At 46.8% G+C, this 21,316-nt stretch overlaps 1 protein-coding gene across 2 annotated transcripts in view; it reads left to right on the top strand.

Annotated features, from left to right (window-relative positions):
• The first annotated feature begins 2,619 nt into the window (after positions 1–2,619).
• LYN (LYN proto-oncogene, Src family tyrosine kinase) overlaps positions 2,620–21,316 on the top strand; it is a 111,285-nt gene continuing 92,588 nt past the window's right edge. The window contains exon 1 of one of the 2 annotated variants that reach the window (XM_055431658.2): positions 2,620–2,887. The gene's annotated coding sequence lies outside the window, so the exon portion shown is untranslated. The remainder of the gene's footprint in view (positions 2,888–21,316) is intronic. The other variant, XM_055431660.2, reaches the window with a different exon arrangement.

Below are 21,316 nucleotides of genomic sequence, written 5' to 3'. Positions count from 1 at the left end.
TCCGGAGATAATCCTAGAGTTGTGCTGAGGAGTCTGAACCCCTGGAGGGCAGCTCCCAGAGAGCAGCAGGGGCACTGGGGAAAGTCCACACTGTGACAGTGGTGAGTATTTCACACTGTACATTTTCCAGATGAATAGAGATGAATTTAGCCAGGACACTTGGGTGTGGGGAGTGAGAAGCGGGTGAGCTTGAGGAGGGACATTTTAGGGGCAGGGGACTAACAAAAAGTAATTATTAAGAGATTATATCATGTGTGTGAAGCTTTTGAAAACTGTAAAGCACTATAGAATTTAAAGAATCATTCAATAAAAATAAAATTCAGTCAGTTCAGTTGCTCAGTCGTGTCTGACTCTTTGCAACGCCATGGACTGCAGTACGCCAGGCCTCCCTGTCCATCACCAACTCCAGGAGCTTACTCAAGCTCATGTCCATTGAGTTGGTGATGCCATCCAGCCAACTCATCCTCTGTCGTCCCCTTCTCCTCCCGCCTTCAATCTTTCCCAGCATCAGGGTCTTTTCAAATCAGTCAGTTCTTCACATCAGGCGGCCAAAATACTGGAGTTTCAGCTTCAGCATCCGTCCTTCCAATGAATACCCAGGACTGATCTCCTTTAGGATGGACTGGTTGGATCTCCTTGCAGTTCAAGGGACTCTCAAGAGTCTTCTCCAACACCACAGTTCAAAAGCCTCAATTCTTCAGCACTCAGCTTTTAATTGAAAATAAATAATAACACTTCTGGGGATCTCTTTTGAAGATCTTTACTTTTACCACCAAAAAAAAAAAAAGCAGCAGAAGAAGAAATGGTAGAGCTTGGTGCAAGCCTAGCTCTGCCTGATGGTTTCATTTTTTAAGTTCCCCAGAACAAGGATCAAACCCTGTGCCCCCTGCATTTGGAGTCCTAACAACTGGACCTTCCCCAATGACGTTTTGTTTCTTACTTCAAGAGCCATTTTATAATAAAAACCAAAAACTGGCAAGACCTCCTAGATGGGTTAACCAACACCAAACATTCTGTGTGCTGTTCTTATCTGCCAGATGCCTTTAGCCAGGACCTCAAGGACTCACTTGTAATAACAGATATTTTAAATTAAAGCCAAGATATTTGAAAGGTCATTCTGAAGAAAAGTCCAGGAAACGGGCTCTCACATACTGAATTACTCAGTAGGATCCAAGATAGTCAACGCTTTCCAGCAGGTCACCCAATCTCTCCTCTTCAGCAAGAAACTGACTACATACCAGTGATCATCATCAGTAGAAACTACACTACTTAGTGTTGTTGGATAAGGCTGTAGTCTGCAGACCTTTGTCCTCTGGTACCAGTAATAAGTGACTACTCCATGGGTTATGTTACAAGATGGTAGACTTGACCCCAGGACTGTGGTTGCAGACTCCGGTGGGGGTCAGCCTCCTAAGAACATTGTTAACAAAAGGTTATCGGTCTGACAAGCTCAGGCTTGTCAAACCAATATCTGGCTCCCAATAGGCCCTATGCAGGTGTCTGCTATTGACACAAACTCCAAAATCTACCGCTGCTGCTGCTAAGTCGCTTCAGTCGTGTCGGACTCTGTGCGACCCCATAGACGGCAGCCCACCAGGCTCCCCCCGTCCCTGGGATTCTCCAGGCGAGAATACTGGAGTGGGTTGCCATTTCCTTCTCCTATGCGTGAAAGTGAAAAGTGAAAGTGAAGTCGCTCAGTTGTGTTGGACTCTTCCCGATCCCATGGACTGTAGCCTATCAGGCTCCTCCGTCCATGGGATTTTCCAGGCAAGAGTAATGGAGTGGGTTGCCATTGCCTTCTCCGCCAAAATCTACTACAGGGTACTAATTATTTCCTTGTAAATTCTGAGCTGCAGTGCAATGCTGGGATTCCAGGGAGCAGGAATCTTGCTTAGAACACGTGAGTATCCACAGCGCCAGACACTGATTCTCTACCCTGGGTTTGTAAGTGGTATTTACTCAGTTGGACCATGAGCTTGAAGATGAACTCGTTTCAACAAACACTGGTCAGGTATGTGCGGCCCGCGGGGATGCAGAGATGGCAGGAGGGAAAGATTACCGCAACCATGACCTTGTGCAAGGCGCAGTGCCCTTTATAACCTCCCAGCAGCCCTGTCTCCATTTTTCCAGGAGGAAATTGAAGTCTTAAGGAACAGGCTAACTGCCAGACCATCTAACGCCACGGCCACCTCCACCCCCATCAGTACGCCCCCGGGTACACCCTGAAGGAGAGACTCTACCAGTTAAGAACTACAGGAGACCCGCAGCATCCTCTTTCCAGACGACTCCAAATGTTGGGGGACCCGAGCGCCCCCTCTGCTGCCAGGAGCACCCCTCTTCCTAACACTGGGGAGTAGGCTGGAAGGGAAGGAACGGAGACGCGAGGGGCTCCTTCGCTGTGCAGGACGCCAGGCGCCGGGCGACCTCCTGGAAGACCCTTAAGTCCGTCTCCAGACTCCCGGGCTCTGCGCACCGGGACGCAGGTCTCTGTGCCTTCAAAGCGCTGCGCGACGGCCACGCCAGCGCCCCAAACCTTGGGCAGGGGCCAAACGGTCACTTCCCCGCCCTCCAGGCGCGGTATGCAAATCCGAGCACCAGGAAGTAGCTGGGACCTCCCGGCCGAGCTCGGCGACGGCCAGTTCCTCCGTCGCTGCTCCGGGCCGCCGCCGCCGCTCGCTCCGGGCCGTGGCGCCTCCGGGCCGGTCGCCCTGCAGCCTCCAGCCCGCGGCAGGCGGGGCGGCCGCGCCACCCGGGTCCCCGCCCGCACCCCGCACCCCGCGCACCCCTGCCCCGTCCCGCCCCGCCGGGCCGCCCCGTCGCGGCCCCAGCTCGGACCTCCGGCCACCGTGGAGCGCCGCCGCCGCCCCGCGACTCACACACAGAGCTGGTGAGTCCCGGGCGGGACCGGGCGGGGTTGGGGTTGGGGGAGCGCGGGAGTGGGGAGCGCGCGGCGGGGCGGTGAGTACGCTCGGATGCCTTCCGCCCGCGGAGACTCTGCCCGGGAGCGCGATACCGGGGGCGGGCGGCTCCGCAGGTGTCTCAGTGCCCGGGGCGCAGGGGCGGGGCGGGCGCACCGCGGGGCCCTCCGGCGCTGCCCCTAGGGCCGGATGCTGTCCCCGCGCTGCCGGGGAAGCCCGTCTCCACGCGGAGCGCGCGCGCGGCGGGGATCCCCGGGGGACCCCAGGCCTGAACAGTCTGGCCTCCCCTCCGGGCCCGGGGCCCCTCCGCGAACCGCGGGCATCTGCCCTCCTCGGGCCCGGGCGGAGCTTGACGTCCGGGCTCTGCGGCGGAGGCGGTGCGCACCCTCCCGCCGAGCCCGGCGCCTCCCGGCCTGCGGAGCCGCAGCCCCGAGCCCCCTGCGGCCGAGAGGAAGCGAGAGTTATTTTAAGAATTCAGGGGTTGCCTTTCCTTCGCCTTGGGGGAAGGGTGTGCGCGTCAGTTCCCACTTTTCTGCGTTATCTCGGCCACTGTGGTGTCTTCGAGATGCTGAGCATTTGTTATGTTCCATCTAATAGCAAGCGTGATCGTGGGGTGTATATGTGTGTGTGTCTGTTTGAATTACCCCAAATCCACCCAACTTCTTTGTTATCTCAGAAACTCGAGTTGAACCCAGGTTTCTCAGTTTCCTAGCTAAGTGTGAACTGGGGCCCGTTACTGAAATTCTCGGTTAGGGTTTCCTTGTCTACCTTCTGAGCTATTTATTGCATGTAAAGCCCCAAGCACATACTAGGCATTCCATAAACGGTGCTGTTGTTATTGCAAATAATTCTGTCCATAACAACGAGACTCCCTGGTTCTTTGCAATTTGATGATTTTAAACCTAAGGCGGCTTATCCAATTTAGCCACTTGACCTTACTGATACACTGCATAATAAATACACCAGTGATTTACTGTCCCAAAGCAGGGCCCGGAGTCTGACTCAGGCTAAGAACAAGCCAATGAGGAGGTCTGATTTACTTTTGATTTCTTGGTTACCCCCAGCTGGCTGTAGGGTTCAGAAGGGCCAGGGTGGGTGTGGGGGGTGGGTCTCTCTCTCCAGCACCTTCTAAAGCAGGGTGGAGGGAAATAGGCACTTACTGAGTCCTCAGAATCTGTCCTGATAAGGTAAGCTCTGCTGGAAAAAGGTAGTATTCAGGTGGCTCCTGGTTCTCTCTCGGAAGTCAGTGTTTTGAGGCTTGAAGTCATTTAATTTGATCACAAGAGGCTCTTGGTGACTGGTCCTTTTTGGATGCAGAATGGGGTAACCTTCTTCCTGAGAGAAGTATAGAGGGCAACCGATGTGAAGGGAGAGCAAACAGGAGCCAGGAAGCCTGAGTTTGGGTGTCTTCCATCACTTATCAGAGCTATGATTTGGGATAAATTGCTTGGACCATTTGTCCCGTCAACATCTCTTTCACAATGGTAATTAGAATTATATTATGATTTGCCCATATGTGTATAGTCCTTTTTCACCACTACAATGAAATGTCCGTGAAAACAGCTTTGTCTGGTTTGTCCAAAACGCCAGCCCTGGTGCCTGTCACATGGTCGAGATTGCTTGGAAGAAGGAAGGAGGGTCTCCTCCAAGCCTCACCTCGTGCAAGACTGAGGAACAGGGCTGGCCCCTAAGGCATTTGTAGCCCACTGTCCCTCTAGTCCTGGCTTCTAAACTGGGAATTGGCGGAAGTTGACTGTCAAGTTATCCCAGTGCTAGAGTGCTCTGCTCAGGACTGGTTTCCATGCTGTAACACTGAGAGAGAAGTCTTGATCTGAAGTGGTAAGATGCAGCCTGCAAAGCTGACATCTGGGCAAGCTGTTATGCAATCAAAAAGACACACAACATCCTAGAATCATCAATGTTAGAAAGGTTTGTAGAGTACTTGTGTGATACCTAAATGCTGCCCATGGCATTCTCTTAGCAGAAAAGTGGTCCAGCGAGGTAGTGATTCAATGATTCCCAAAGCCTTTCAGTTCCATTATTTTTGTATTAAAAAAAAAAAATCACCAAAACTTTTGAGATGCCAACTGGTTTAAATGAATATATGGGGTTGTAAACTACAACGTGAAATCATATTATCCATAAACGAACCCATATTCATTTAAAATCTGCACAAATGGGAGCACATGACCCCAGCATGGAACATTGCTGTGGCCCACTCACATCATCGGTCTGTGACCTCCGCGTCCTCAGGCATGGGGAGAGTTGACAAGGAAAGGTCATCGCATCACTAGTTGGGATGCTGATCAGTGACATGTTGATGTCAGAGACAGTCTCAGACCTTTCCTTGGCTCCTTCGGCCAATGGTGGTACTGATGATTTTTGCTGATCCAGGGCTTTGAAGCCTTCTGAACACTGATTTCCTCCAAACCTCTCAGGACCCTGCACGGTAGGCAGGGACCAAAAGCAGGGGGTGGAGGTGGGGGGTTGGCATGACCAGGGTCACAGGCTTGGTTAAGTGGCATCATTGGGCCTGGTAGGTATGTTTTCCCGCTCCAGCTCTAAGAGCTTTTCCCACTTTTCTGCCTTTGGATCTGTAGTAGGTACTCCATTACTTAGAAGTAAAGAAATGAACTCATCATTTAATAAACATTTTAAGGATAGAATCACAAGGTCATCTTCCTCTATCATATGGAGGTGGTCTGCACTAAGGGACTGTCAGAGTAAATGAGCAGGCGGACCAGTGAACAGGGTGCGGAGGCTGTTCTGTCGAGCTGAGTTTCTGTGCCTTTCAACTTTGCTACCTGCTCAGGGAAGGGGGAGCCGTGATAACTCCCCAGATGACATCTGTCCTGGTCACTGTCAGAGCAGCACTAGTGACTGCCGTCAGGACCATTCCATGCTTATGGGTCAGTATGTTGTTGTTTAGTTGCTAAGTCGTGCCCAGCACTTTTGTGACCCCATGGGCTGTAGCCTACCAGGCTCTTCTATCCTTGGGATTTCCCAGGCAAGAATCCTGGAGTGGGTTGCCATTTCCTTTTCCAGAGGATCTTCACGACCCAGGGATCCAACCGGAGTCTCCTGCAATGACAGGCATAATCTTTACCTCTGAGCCACCTGGGAAGCCTCTGGGACAGTATAGAAGTACTCAATGATACTTTGTAAAAAAGTTCCCTCTAGCTTCCCACTCCAGTATTCTTGCCTGGAAAATCACATGGACAGAGGAGCCTGGCAGGCTACAGTCCATGGGGTTGCAAAGAGTCGGACACGACTGAGCGACTTCACTTCACTAGCTTCTTTATAAACCCTACAAGCCTCCCTGTATGGTTGTTATAACAGTGAGAGGTGTCATTCCAGGGGAACATACAAGGTGAGGAGACAGGGCCCGTGGGATGCATGTGGAAACACGCAGCCTCCTTCCTGGGCTCCTGTTGTGGACCAGGCTCATCCTAAGTCCACACTCCTGTAATGGATAGACATTCCCTCCCAGCTTTTAAGATTGATGAGGAGAAGGACAAGGAAGAGGAAGTTGGTCAGAAGTACTGAAAGATTTCTTACAGCTGCCTGGTTTCCTGATACTTAAATTGTGAAACCTTGAGTTCACTCTCTCATCATTTCTGACATTTATTTTGAGTAAGTTCCCATTTGGGGGAGAAGCCCATATGTAGAAAATAGTATGGAAATCTGCCCATAGTGGTGGTTTAGTTGCTAAGTCCCATCCAACTCTTGTGACCCCACAAACCGTAGGCTCCTCTGTCAATGGGATTTTCGAGGTGAGGATACCGGAGTGGGTAGCCATGCCATTCCCTTCTCCAGGGCACCTTCCCCACCCAGGAATCAAACCCGGGTCTCATTCATTGCAGGCAGATTCTCTACTGACTGAGCTGCAAGGGAAGCCCTGCCCACGGAGGGATTCAGATTTTTGGAACACACCAGTTTAAAGACATGGACCTTCTTTCAGATTCTCTTGACTACATTAACTGGAAGGGCTGTCTTGTCATTTAGAACAACAAGTTTCAGGAGTTGCTTGGGATGATGTGTGGAAAAGGCTCCTCCATGCTGGCAGGTTGCAGGGGCTATTATCACCCTGGTCTTCATTCTTGGGCTTTCTCTTCAGTCTTGTCCTGACCTTCACTTTGCTTTGTTGTTCTTGTTCAGTTGCTTAGTTCTGTCAGACTCTTCCCAACCCCACAGACTACAGCATTCCAAGATTCCCTGTCCTTCACCATCTTCTGGAGATTGCTCAAACTCCTGTCCAATGAGTTGGTGATGCCATCCAACCTATCATCCTCTGTCGTCCCTTTTCTCCTACTGCTTTCAATCTTTCCCGGCATCAGGGTCTTTTCCGGTGAGTCAGCTCTTTGCATCAGGTGGCTGAAGTATTGGAACTTCAGCATCAGTCCTTACAGTGAATATTCAGGGCTGACTTCCTCTAGGATTGACTGGTTTGAGCTCCTTACAGTCCAAGGGACTCTCAAGAGTGTTCTCCAACACCACAGTTCAAAAGCAACAATTCTTGGGCACTCAGCCATCTCTAGCTCTCCCATCTGTATAAGACTACTGGAAAAACCATAGCTTTGACTATACAGACCTTTGTTGGCAAAATAATGTCTCTGCTTTTTAGTATGCTGTCTAGGTTGGTCATAGCTTTTCTTACAAGGAGCAAACGTCTTTTAATTTCATGGCTTCAGTCACTGGCTGCATCTTAGTACTGACTAAGCATCAACACTCCTGATTTGCTGCCAAGCTGTTTAATGACAGCTGTATTTATAATCAGAATACAAGTTTCCTTTCATAGAACTCTTCCAAAATCTTGGTTACTTATCTCTGCTTTATTCACCATCAACGTATGTCCAGTCTCTCTTCTCTAACTCCCCTCAACTCCTTTCTCACTGTCTTACAGAGCCTGCAAGCCATGCGTTGATAGGAATTGATCATTTTTGGTTAACCTCAATGTAACTGTGTTCTTTCTTCATTGTGCTGAGATGTGTAAGTGATGTTCCATAAAATGATGGATGATATGTTAACAGAGACCATTGGATGGATGTTTCTTGGTGTTTGCTGTGGGCTCTGCTCTTGACGAGCTATAGGACTCAGGGAAGAAGTATTCATCAACAGGTTCAAAGGGTCTTTAAGTGTCTCATTTCCTTTTTACCATTCACACTTGAGACGAAGTCAGATATTGTTGGGCCTGCCCACACTCCCCCCACCTTTTTTTTTTAAATTTTATTTTTTTAAACTAAAAACATTTTGTATTGGGGTATAGCCAATTAACAATGTGGTGATAGTTCAGGTGAACAGCAAAGGGACTCAGCCCTACATATACATGTATCCATTCTCCCCCAAAACCCCTCCCATCCAGACTGGCACATAACACTGAGCAGAGTTCCATGTGCCATATAATAGGTTTTTGTTGGTTATCCTTTTTAAATATAGCAGTGTGTACATGACCTTCCCAAAGTCCTTAACTATCCCTTCCTCCCGGCAACCATGAGTTCGTTTTCTAAGTCTGTGAATCTCTTTCTGTTTTGTAAGTTCATTTGTACCATTTCTTTTTTAGGTTCCACATGTAAAGGATGTCATATGATATTTCTCCTTCTCTGCCTGGCTTACTTCACTCCGTGTGACTTTCTATGTCCATCCATGTTGCTGCAAATAGCCTTGTTTCATTCTTTTTAATGGCTGCACACTCCCCCCTTTCTGTAAGCATCTAACATCACTCTCTGTATTGACCCTGAGTCATGCTGGTTGGAAGCTCATTGTCAGTTCTGCCCAGTTCTCTCTTCACTGGTCCAGCGCTTGGTAGGGGCTATGGTGACTTTTCGGCACTGGTGTGGGTCCCCAGTGAGACGGTAAGGCAGGTCTGGGTTCATCCTGCCTCCAGCCAGAGTAGAGATGTCTCCGAGGTGCTGGGCCTTCTAGTTGCCTCCAGTCTTCCTGGAAATGTTAACCCATACAGGGGCGAGGGCAGCTGAGAAGCTTGTCTCAGAGAGACCGTCTGGAGAGGGAGGCCCACTTCTGCTTTCCACGGGGAAGCTGGGTCACAGAGCACAGAACTGCAGCAGGAGGCCGCAAGAAAGTGATACTTCCTTCTGCTTCGAAGGCCCAGGCCCGTCATTTGCCTGAAGCCCCACCTTCCTCACCACCCAGCCCTGCTTTTCCTCTGGGTTGGGGTTCTTTCTACCATTTTCTTTGCAGTTGGCCCTTGAGAAGGCGGACGGGAGGAGAGGGGAGGGAGGAACAGAATGAAGCCGTCCTCAGTGCAGAGCCTCCTGGGGTGGGGAGACCCCCACGGCCATGCTGGATTGTTCAGCCACAGAAAGATGTTCATTTTGAAATTTTCCATCATGGAAATCATTACAAAACTCTGAGTAGAGGTTTTGAAATCTTTTAATGTGCAGGCAGTATAATTATTTCTTAATCTTAACTACAGTGTTTCAGTGCTGTTTTAAAAATTCTTTAAGCTGTGTTAGTCGCTCAGTTGTGGCCAACTCTTTGTGACACCCGTGGGTGTAGCCTGCCAGGCTCCTCTGTCCAGGGGATTCTCCAGGCAAGAATACTGGAGAGGGTTGCCATTTCCTTCTCTAGGGGATCTTCCTGACCCAGGGATCAAACCTGGGTCTCCTGCATTTGCAGACAGATTTTTTACTATCTGAGCAACCAGCCTCTCCTTAAATACTTGGGGTAGATCAGTGACCTTTCAAACTTCTTTACCTTGATCCATATCAAGAAGCATCATGCTTTATCTTGTGCCAGAATGCACATCCATCTGTATGCAAAGAAAGAAAGAGGAAGAGAGAAAGGAAATTTGGTGAAAAGCCCCTCCCCACAGCTTGTAGGGGATGGGGAGTGTGACCCCAGGCAGTCCTCTGAGGCCAGCTTGGTGAGATGTAAAATATACAGAAGTGAGGAATCCCTGGTGATTTGGTGGTTAGGACTTTCTGCTTTCACTGCTGTGGCCTGGGTTCGGTCCTTGGTCTGGGAACTATGATCTAGCAAGTGGCTTGGCCCCAAAATAACTATATAAGTAAAGTAAAACACACAGAGGTGAGTCCAGCTATTCTATAAGCTCCTGACCAATAAGGTTTATTACACAAACACAAATTAAGATACATCTGGCTTTCCATGTGGCACTAGTGGTGAAGAACCAGCCTGTCAATGCAGGAGACATAAGAGATGCGGGTTTGATCCCTGGGTCGGGAAGATCCCCTGGAGGAGGGCATGGCAACCCATTCCAGTATTCTTGCCTGGAGAATCCCATGGACAGAAGAGCCTGGCGGGCTACAGTCCATGGAGTCACAAAGAATCGAATATGACTGAAGCAACTTAGCAGGCATACAATGAATGGTATACCTTATAAATATTTTTAAAATAAAATTAAATTATACTTACTAGTGTGAAAGATGTTCTTTAAAAAGCTGAACACAAGCTGAACAGTAATATATATTACCATTTCTGAAATACAGTATTTATGTTGACACAATGATAAACTATGAATATCAATGATTTTTTTATACTAAAATTTTCAATACTGATTTTTTCTGAGTGACGGATGAATGCTGATTTTTCTTTTTTACATCTTTCTTTTGTTACAAAGTTGTGACTTATGTGGTTTTAGGACAGTGGTGTGATGGGCGATGACGCGTAATAAGCTGGCGTAACAGCAGGAAACTTTAGGGCAAAAATGGCCCTTTTGATGGTTGTGTGGATATCATTGTAGGCAGACCGACCCTAGAGGAGCTCATGCATTGCAGACGGTATAAGCAGACATAATATTTTCCTAAAGAAGTGTCTACTGATATTTACTCATATTTAGTACTGAGTTTCTTGAGAACCTACCATCCATTAGGCCCAGTTTTGGGGAGGAAACCCCAAAGGGGAGAAGGGGTCTGGGGCGGGGAGAACAGACCAGTTCATGCAGCATCCCTGGGCGGCCAGGCAGTCATGAGGCAGTTTGCGCAGGCACGAAGGACCCGTGCCCCCAGGACCCTCAGTGTTGGATTTCACTGTGTAGACCAAGGTGAATCTTGTGGAAAGTCTTTGTGGGAAACTGTTTTTTCCCCCATCGCAATCACCTTCTTGACTAGACTCTTCTGTAACAAAGAATTGATGATGTTGCCAAAAACTGTAGCGACACGGAGCCACTGAGTAATGGCTAAGTGTCCTCTGAATAGGTGAGTGTCATCCTCTGAATAGGTGGATGATTAACAGGGGGAGGAATGGGGACTTCCACGGGGATGAACTGGGGGCTAGAAAGTAGTATTTGTTGCCTACATGACCTAAGACTCGTTTGTAGTCACTAGCGAGCAGATCCTTGGTCACTCCCCTGGGAGATGATGACCTTGTGCAGACATTTATCTGACTCTTCCTGATGAGGCAACACTGCTGAGGGGAACAAGGAGTTGAGTTCTAAGTTTCTGTAGAGTTATCAGTATTTTCCATTTGACTTAAATGCAGACTGTTGGGATTTCCCTGCAGTCCAGTGGTCAGGACTCTGGACTCTCAGTGCAGGGGGCATGGGCTCAGTTCCTTGGTGAGGAACTAAGATTCCCAAAGGGTGCCAGTAAATAAGTAAATAAATAAATGGAGACTGCTGTACAGCAGCGGCTTGGTGTTGGCCTTGTTCTTACCATATTCAAATTAGCGTGTTTAAAAACATCACCATAACCAGGAATGGCAACAGTTGGACAAAATGGGATAATTGGGCAATTCTGCAAGGAAGGCCTTTACATGATCAGACACGGCCTGTTGAATACCTGCTCCATTCAGTGCATCAGTCGTGTCCAACTCTTTGCGACCCTGTGGACTGCAGCCCCTGAGGGATTATTAGTTTTAGCCTTGAGAGGAGATAGTGGAATGTGGTGGAAAGGAGATGGTCTTCGAGGTGACACAAATCAAAAGCCAGGTGACCTTCTGATCCGCCTGGGGCACCAGGAATCACCAGAGGCTACGGGGTGAGCTCGGTGTTCTTGGCATTCAAAGATGCCCTCAGGAGTGGGACATGGGCCATAGCGTGGTTCTCAGAGCGAGACTGTTTTTGCCCTAGACAGGTGAACACAGCACTCTGCAAACAGGACAGGACTGTTGGTGACAGTGAGGGGATGATGCTTGGTCATGTAGGGTTGGCGGAGAAGGAATTTACCACCTGAAGACCTTAAAGAAAGGCATCTTTAAACAATGAGAGACTTTATCATCCGAGGAGTGATGGACCAATACAATAGTGGACGTGCTCCCTGCTTCAAATAAGTTGCTAATACACAGTTCATGGTCATCAGGATAATTAAACATGCACCCCAAGAGTCGGCTTTTGTCTCTCTGGACCATGTTGACTTTTCCAGCTGTTTCAACTTTAACCCATGGCAAGTGTACATAAAAAACAAAATTCAACAAATTCAGTTTCATAACTGTCTACATACCTTTGATGGTTTTCAATTATTTTAAAAGTTTTAAATAAGTGAAAATAACCACCAAATGAGAAATTAATGGTCATTTTCCATAAATTCCTTTATCTTTATTTTAATAGAAAAAATTTCTGAACAGTTTGGTAAATGACTCGAATGTTACCTCATTGCTATAGTTCTGTCTTCAGCTAAGGAGCTAAGGCTGTGCTGCACAGCCCCATTTAACAAATGACTCATCATTTGGTGAGTGATGTCAAGTGTCAGCCACTGGACCCTGGACATCACCTGTCTATCTTGGTGTCCCATATGAAAATCAGACTCTCAGAGGAGGAAGATATCTTGGTTGTGTTTCTCGAACATGGGCCTTATCAAGCAGTCACTTTCTCTTGAGTACTGGGTCTCAAAAGTTAGCGTCTGTCCCAGTGATTCTAATGGCAGTAGAGGAGGTCACGTTCTGAGAAGCCTGTGACAGGTATATTCCTGTTGGCCAAAGTGGCCCATTTCATTTTTGTCCAGCTGTGGATATTAAAAAGCTTTTTTGTCTTGTACTGTAATGTCTTATTTCTATAGTTTCTGATTGTTGGTTCTAGTTCTGTGCTTTTTCTGCACAGTTGAAGCCAGCCCCTGTTGGGCGACTGTCCAACCACTGTGACTTTAAGTATGGAATGTGTAGGGACGTAACTGTTGTACTGTCCACCCAGCGCTATTACTTCACCTCTCTTCTAACAGAGCCCAGATTATGTCAAGATCCAGCTTCTCCATGGAAGTTTCTGCAGAACTTTTCCACATCCCCATCTATATAAACTGGCTCTGATTGATCAAAGGCTACTATTCTTACCAGTGATTGGTTCATGAGTGGTGTACTTTGTGTTGGGTGGTAATCAGTGAAAAAAGTGATGCTCCATAGATGGTCCTAAGATACAAACAGAAACGGTGTAGGAGAGAAGGAAAGTCAGACCTGGACAAAAGATAAAGAAATAAAACACAGTATGTGAAAGTCAGGAAACTGGAAATTGGAAGGGAGATAGTGTAAGTTATTCTGATCAGTAATTTGTGATGTATGCTGTGTGTGATTGTCTGTTCTGTGTTTGTCCTAGTCGCACAGACTGGTGTGGAATTAATGCTGATAACTGGGCTTCTGTAATCACAGTGGATTTTTTAAAATGTATATTTACTGGGAGAAAAGCTATGGCAAACCTAGACAGTGATTAAAAAGCAGAAACATCACTTTGCCAACAAAGGTCCGTATAGTTCAAGCCATGGTTTTTCCAGTAGTCACCTATGAATGTGAGAGTTGGATCATAAACAAGATTGATCACCCAAGAATTGACGCTTTTGAATTGTAGTGCTGGAGAAGACTCTTGAGAGTCCCTTGGACAACACGGAGAACAAACCAATCAATCCTAAAGGAAATCAGCCCAGAAATTCATTGGAAGGACTGGTGCTGAAGCTCTAATACTTTGGCCCCCTGATTCGAAGGACCGACTCATTGGAAAAGACCCTGATGCTGAGAAAGATTGAGGGAAGGAGGAGAAGGGGGTGACAGAGATGAGATGGTTGGACGGCATCACCGACTCAATGGACATGAGTTCGAGCAAACTCCAGGAGATAGTGAAGGACAGGGAAGCCTGGTGTGCTGCAGTCCACGGGGTCGCAAAGAGTCGGACACGACTGTGCAACTGAACAGCAGCATATTTATTGAGTATTGTGTGTCAGGCATTGTAGTGGGTTCCTGGGGGAAACATAAACCTTAATAAGTGTGAACTTCCTGTCCTAAAGAGTTTACTGTGTTCTAGTCTGCCTGGGCTGTTCACACACCAGAAGCTGACAAATTAATTTGCTGTGGTCGTGGGTGGGACAGTTACCTTGCTCAGGAAATCCCTAGGCTTCTGAATTAGTGCACAGAAACCAACAGTTCTGGGAAAGAAGGAAGGCAGTATGTGAAGTGGTTAGAGCACAGTATGTGAAATTAATCACATTTGGGTTCAAATTCCAGGTCTGTCTCTTCCTAGGCATAAGGTGCTGGCTTTGCTGACCTCAGATATAAACCTCAGAGGCTGGTTGCGGGGATTCCAGGATGTAATAGGTTCAGAACTAAACTATATTTGAAGCACATAGCCAATGGTAGTCATTGTTATGAACAAAAGAAAGTTGCTTAGAATCATTACTACCAAAAAAAACTGACAGGAAGAAAACCCAGAAAATAACAAATGTTGGTGAGGATACAGAGAAATTGGAATCTTTTTGCACTGCTGTGGGGACTGTAAAATAGTGCAGACCTTTGGAAAACAGTATGGCAGTTACTCCCAAAATTAAACACAGAATTATCTTTCAATTCAGCAGTTCCACTTGTCTGTATAGACCCCCAAGAATTGAAAGTGGGGTCTCCAAGAGATATTTGTACACCCACATTCATAGCAGCATTATTCACAATAGCCAGGGGGTGGAAGCAACTCAAGTGTCCATCAACAGGTGAATGGATAAACAAAATGAGGTGTATACATACAAGGGAATATCATACAGCCTTGAAAAGGAAGGAGCCTCTGATACAGGCTACAACACGGATGAATCTTGAGAACAGTATGTTAAGAGAAATAAAAAGACAAATATTCTGTTTCCATCTAGAGGTCCTTTTGCTGTTGTTCATTTGCTAAAGTCCTGTCCAATTTTTTATGACCCCATGAGTTGCAGCTTGCTGGGCTTTCGTGTCCTTCACTATCTCCTGGAGTTTGCTCAAATTCATGTCTGTTGAGTTGATGATCCCATCCAACCATCTCATCCTCTGCCACCCCCTTCTCCTCCTGCCCTCAATGTTTCCCAGCATCAGTGTCTTTTCCAATGACTCGGCTCTTCGTATAAGGTGCCCAAAGAATTAGAGCTTCAGCATCATTCCTTTCAATGAATATTCAGGGACGATGCTGTGAAAGTGCTGCATTCAGTATGCCAGCAAATTTGGAAAACTCAGCAGTGGCCACAGGATTGGAAAAGGTCAGTTTTCATTCCAATCCCAAAGAAAGGCAATGCCAAAGAATGCGCAAACTACTGCACAATTGCACTCATCTCACACACTAGTAAAGTCATGCTCAAGATTCTCCAAGCCAGGCTTCAGCAATACGTGAACCGTGAACTTCCAGATGTCCAAGCTGGTTTTAGAAAAGGCAGAGGAACCAGAGATCAAATTGCTAACATCCACTGGATCATCAAAAAAGCAAGAGAGTTCCAGAAAATCATCTATTTCTGCTTTATTGAAAAAAAAAGCCTTTGACTGTGTGGATCACAACAAACTGTGGAAAATTCTGAAAGATCTGGGCATACCAGACCACCTGACCTGCATCTTGAGAAACCTGTATACAGGTCAGGAAGCGACAGTTAGAACTGGACATGGAACAGCAGACTGGTTCCAAATAGGAAAAGGAGTACATCAAGGCTGTATATTGTCACCCTACTTATTTAACTTATATGCAGAGTACATCATGAGAAACGCTGGGCTGGATGAAGCACAAGCTGGAATCAAGATTGCCGGGAGAAATATCAATAACCTCAGATATGCAGATGACACCACCCTTATGGCAGAAAGTGAAGTAGAACTAAAGAGCCTCTTGATGAAAGTGAAAGAGGAGAGTGAAAAAGTTGGCTTAAAGCTCAACATTCAGAAAACTAAGATCATGGCATCAGGTCCTATCACTTCATGGGAAATAGATGGGGAAACAGTGGAAACATTGGCTGACTTTATTTTTCTGGGCTCCAAAATCACTGCAAATGGTGACTGCAGCCGTGAAATTAAAAGACGCTTACTCCTTGGAAGGAAAGTTATGACCAACCTAGACAGCATATTAAAAAGCAGACATTACTTTGTCAACAAACGTCCATCTAGTCAAGGCTATGTTTTTCCAGTGGTCATGTATGGATGTGAGAGTTGGACTATAAAGAAAGCTGAGCGTCGAAGAATTGATGCTTTTGAACTGTGGTGTTGGAGAAGACTCTTGAGAGTCCCTTGGACTGCAAGGAGATCCAACCTGTCCATCCTAAAGGAGATCAGTCCTGGGTGTTCATTGGAAGGACTGATGCTAAAGCTGAAACTCCAGTACTTTGTCCACCTGATGTGAAGAGCTGACTCATTTGAAAAGACCTTGATGCTGGGAAAGATTGAGGGCAGGAGGAGAAGGGGACGACAGAGGATGAGATGGTTGGATGGCATCACCGACTCAATAGACATAGGTTTGGGTGGACTCCGGGAGTTGGTGATGGACAGGGAGGCCTGGCGTGCTGTGATTCATGGGGTCATGGAGAGTCGGTCACAACTGAGCGACTGAATTGAACTGAACTGAAGATGAAAAGAGTTCTGGAGATGCATGATGAAAGTCACATGAGACCACGTAGGCACTTACATGTACAATTAAAGATGGTTAAGACATAATGTTGTTATGTGTATTTTAATACAATTTAGAAATGATTTTTTAAAAGTTGTCGAACTTCTCTAGGGAACCAGTGGTTAAGACTCTGCCTTCCAATGTAGAGAGTGTGGGTTTGATCCTGGTCAGGGAGCTGAGGTCCAATATGACTCATGGCCCTAAAACCAAAACATTACAAATAAAAAGAAGCAGTGATAAAAAGACTAAACAAAAGTCAGTATTCAATAAAAAGACTTTTAAAAATAAAAAAAGTTTACTTGGTAATCAGAAAAGTAAAAGTTGCTCAGTTGTGCCCAACTTTTTGCAACCCCATAGACTGTAGCCCACCAGGCTCCTCTGTCCATGGAATTTTCCAGGCAAGAATACTGGAGTGAGTAGCTGTTTTCTTCTCCAGGGAAATCTTCCTAATGCAGGGGCTGAACCCATGTCTCCTGCATTGGAGGCAGATTCTTTACTGTCTGAACCATCAGGGAAGCCCATGGTAAGCAGAACTGTGTACAAATATTAATAGACGAGGGCAGTCTGGAAACAAGTTAGAAGCTTGTAAGCATGGGCTTCCCTGGTGACTCAGTTGGTAAAGAATCTGCCTGCAATGCGGGAGACCTGGGTTCGATCCCTAGAAAAGGGAATGGCTACCCATTACAATATTCTAGTCTGGAGAATTCTGTGGACAGAGGAGCCTAGCAGGCTACAGTCCATTGGGTCCCAAACAGTTGGACATAACTCAGTGACTAACACACACAAGCACAGGCTAAGTGACTTTCTTTCACGGCCTTTTAGAAAAGGTGAAATGGATGTTTCTAAAAGGCAATTTCTAATTTGATAGTTATATTATTTGTAGCCACAGACCCTTAATTCCAAATTACATAGTGGGAAAGAATATTTTCAGTGGATTTCTTAATACCTTTGAAGTGTTTTTTTTTTTTTTTAACTTTCCCAGTGTAGGGGTTTTTTTTTCTTTTAATGTAAGTATAATGTATATGGAGCAAAATACTAAAACACAGACAAGCCTAGGGCTTCCCTGGTGGCTCAGATAGTAAAGAATCTGCCTGCAATGCAGGAGACCTGGGTTCAATCCCTGGGTCTAGAAGTTCCCCTCGAGAAGGAAATGGCAAACCTAGCTCAAAGCAGATCCTCCTGTAACCCCCACCCCAGATCAAGAAGCAGAACGATGCATACAACCAGCATCTCCGGGTGCCTTCCCCCCATACATAATACTTTCTCTCCTGAAAGTTACCTGCCTTCCTGCTTCAAGTTTTAGTTTAGTTTCCCAGGTTGGCTTTTTCACAATAAAGTGTAAGAAACTGAAGAGCAGCACAAAGCCATTTGGCTTGGCAGATGAACAAGTTTTCAAGCTGTGGGTTTGGCTGGCACAGGCATGACTGCAGTTCAGCAAGATAGAGGGCAGGTCCTGGTCAGGTTTTACACCCTGGATATTCAGCTGCCAAAATTCTCACACTGTGGGTTTGATCAGAGCCTTATTTAAATACCTGTTTATCCAACCATTAGTTAGTAAAATTAGATAGCACTCACCATATATAGCTTGTTTTTCTACCCATCTCTGCATCGCTCAGTAAATGTATAAATGCAAATGTGGAAATGTGGGTGTGATAAGGGTGGTTTCCAGTGACCCACAAGTAATCAAACATCCTGCTGTGCACACAGACATTTGAAAGTGCCAACTGGCTTTGTGAACTTAGTTATGAGAGTCCTCATAAAAGGGGACTCATTTTTCTGATGTGAAGGAACACAGCACCCTTATGACTGACTAACTGTTCCGCTTCTTGTAGTTTTGACATTTATTTTGGTTGGAGGTGAGAGGGTACTGTCGTTTGACCTGCAGGATGCATTAACCCATGAAGTAATGCTTCATCTGTTCATGATTCGGAAACATTTCTCAGATGCTCCCTGGTCATGAATGTGTAGGCTTACGACTTGCCCTCCCATCCATCACCTTGCAATAGCAGAATTGTTCCATAAATGCTCAGGAAGTTAAAATGGTTTTTAAAGTGGGCTGAAGAATGTAACTTTCTATTTCATATGAAATATGAAGAATACAGTCAGGTAGCAGAGTACAGAGGTACCCATCTTCCTGTGAAGAAGTCACAGTTGTGGTCCAGAGGTCAAAGCTGGGAATGACCCCACCCTGGGGCAGTTGCTGAGCCCAGGGTTAGACTGCCCACAGCTCCAGCCCCAGGTTCATCTTCCTCCAGCTGCAGTTGCTGATGTTTGGCGTCTGCGTTTTCACCTCTGGATGATCCACAGGAATTGGAACCAGGAGGGTAGGTGGAAATGGAGGGAGAGGAGGATTAGCAAGGGGACTGGCCAGAGCAGGGCAGCTTTCCAGGGAAGAAGTGCATTCCTCAGTTGAGAATAAGAAAAAGAAAACCTGGAAAAGCAGTTTAGCCAGCTTCCTTACCTGTGGTGTGCATTTGCAACAATCTAGCATCATGGCAACCCACTCCAGTGTTCTTGCCTGGAAAATCCCAGGGACGGGGGAGCCTGGTGGGCTTCCGTCTATGGGGTCACACAGAGTTGGACACGACTGAAGTGACTTAGCAGCAGCAGCAGCAGCAGCATCTTCTGAGAACCCTGTTGCTCCAGAAGACCTTGAGGTGTCTGCGGAGCAGAAGGATACTCATAGTACTTATTTTCTTTTAGACCTCCTACCTAAAAAAAATAAAGGTCCTCTCCAGAAGAATCCTCCAAGATGGTACAGGAAGGTGTTATTCAACCTGGATGAAAGTTATTAAGGAGCAGACCTTGGGAAGCTGTGCTGTAGATTCTAGGGGTGAACTCTGGGCATTTGCACTGCTTCTGTACAGATGTGAGAGCTGGACTATAAAGAAGGCTGAGTGCCAAAGAACTGATGCTTTCAAATTGTGTTGCTGGAGAAAACTCTTGGACAGCAAGAGATCAAACCAGTCAATCCTAAAGGAGATCAACCCTGAATATTCATTGGAAGGACTGAAGCTGCGGTTCCACTACTTTGGCCACCTGATATGAAGAGCTGATTATTTGGAAAAGACCCTGATGCTGGGAAAGATTGAGGAGGAGAAGGGAGGAGAAGGGAGTGACAGAGGATGAGATGGTTGGATGGCATCACTGACTCAATGGACATGAGAGTTTGAACAAACTCCAGGAGATGGTGAAGGACAGGGATGCCTGGCATGCTGTAGTCCATGTGGTCACAAAGAATCGGACATGCCTTAGCAAATGAACGACTACAAAATTCTGCTGCCTGCTCCCCCAACCCTGCTGCCTCAGGGGAGATGGCCCTGCTGTTAACTCCTAGATTTCCTTTGGGCAGCAGTGTCCATGAGCCCCAGCTCCTCACCTGGAGAGCAATTATGGCCATTGCCTCTCTCAGGCTGTCACTGACATCAAGGGAGGTGGGGTCATTTGAGTCAGTGCTTCCTCCTCTTTGTGAGAGGAGGAATGTCCTGTGGGCGGGACAGACAGAGGACAGGTCACATGACCTGGCTCTACCTTCTCAGGTGTGAGTCCTTCCTGTCAGAGGTGTCATGTCGAGCAAGTCATCTGACTTCTCCACGTCTCCCTATGGCCATCTGTTAGGTGACAGTTCATAACAGAAGGTCTTTTGAAGTTCAGCTGTGTTTATTTGCATGGATGTACTTGAAACATAACAGAGGCCTAACAAATATTTCGTATTTGCTTTTCTTTTCGCTCAAGTGATCATTTTTTTAACCATGATAGTCTTTAGGGAGCTGATTCTGTGCAACAATATGGAAGTGACTGCATAGGTTGTGGTCATCTGAACTTAGGTGTGCACTTGTACCTGAGCCCGAAGTGCATTTGGAAATGTTTGTTCAAGCTCAGAAACACCATGTGTGGATGAAAGGGAGAAAATGTTTGGATGAGTGATGGACAGAGAAGGGACCACACCAGATGACTTACATTTTCCATGCTGCCTGGGCTCTGTAGGGACCTAAAGGGCCTCTCTAGCTCACAGGTCCCAAAATTCAGACTGTCTTAGTAAAGACTAGGTCAAGGTGAGCCTGGGAATCCACTCTGAACTTTCTTTTGGTGGAGGAGACTGATGTCCAAGGCCCAAGGAGAAAAGGAACTGGGAGTGATTAGTTCGGGCACAGTAGTTAAATTGGCAAAATGAAAGCCAGTTTCCTTCTTAATTGGAAGAATCTTCTTTTTTCTTTCTTTCTTTTTGGCCACAGGCTGTTGGGCTTCCCTGGTGCCTCAGATGGTAAAGAATCTGCCTGCAGTGCAGGTGACCTGGGTTCAGTCCCTGGGTGGGAAAGATCTCCTGCAGAAGGGAATGGCAACCCACTCCAGTCAGTATTCTTGCCTGGAGAATCCCATGGACAGAGTAGCCTGTTGGGTAACAGTCCATGGGGTAGCAAAGAGGTGGACACTGCTGAGCAACTAACACACACTTTTGCAGGATCTTGGTTTCCTGACCAGGGCTGGAACCTACCTGGGCCGGGGCAGTGAAAGTGCCAAGTCCTAACCACTGGGCCGCCAGGGATTTCCCAGAAGAATCTTACAATGATGCCAGCACTGTTATTACTTGCCTGACTTTTGTATCAGGCCATAATTACCTTTAACA

The sequence above is a fragment of the Moschus berezovskii genome, chromosome 16 (genome assembly GCF_049115385.1).
Source record: "Moschus berezovskii isolate FMDL1 chromosome 16, NW_MosBer_1.0, whole genome shotgun sequence".
In the NCBI taxonomy this organism is placed as follows: Eukaryota; Metazoa; Chordata; class Mammalia; order Artiodactyla; family Moschidae; genus Moschus; species Moschus berezovskii.
Note: the sequence above shows the minus strand (reverse complement) of the source record. Positions and strands in the feature narration are given on the sequence as shown.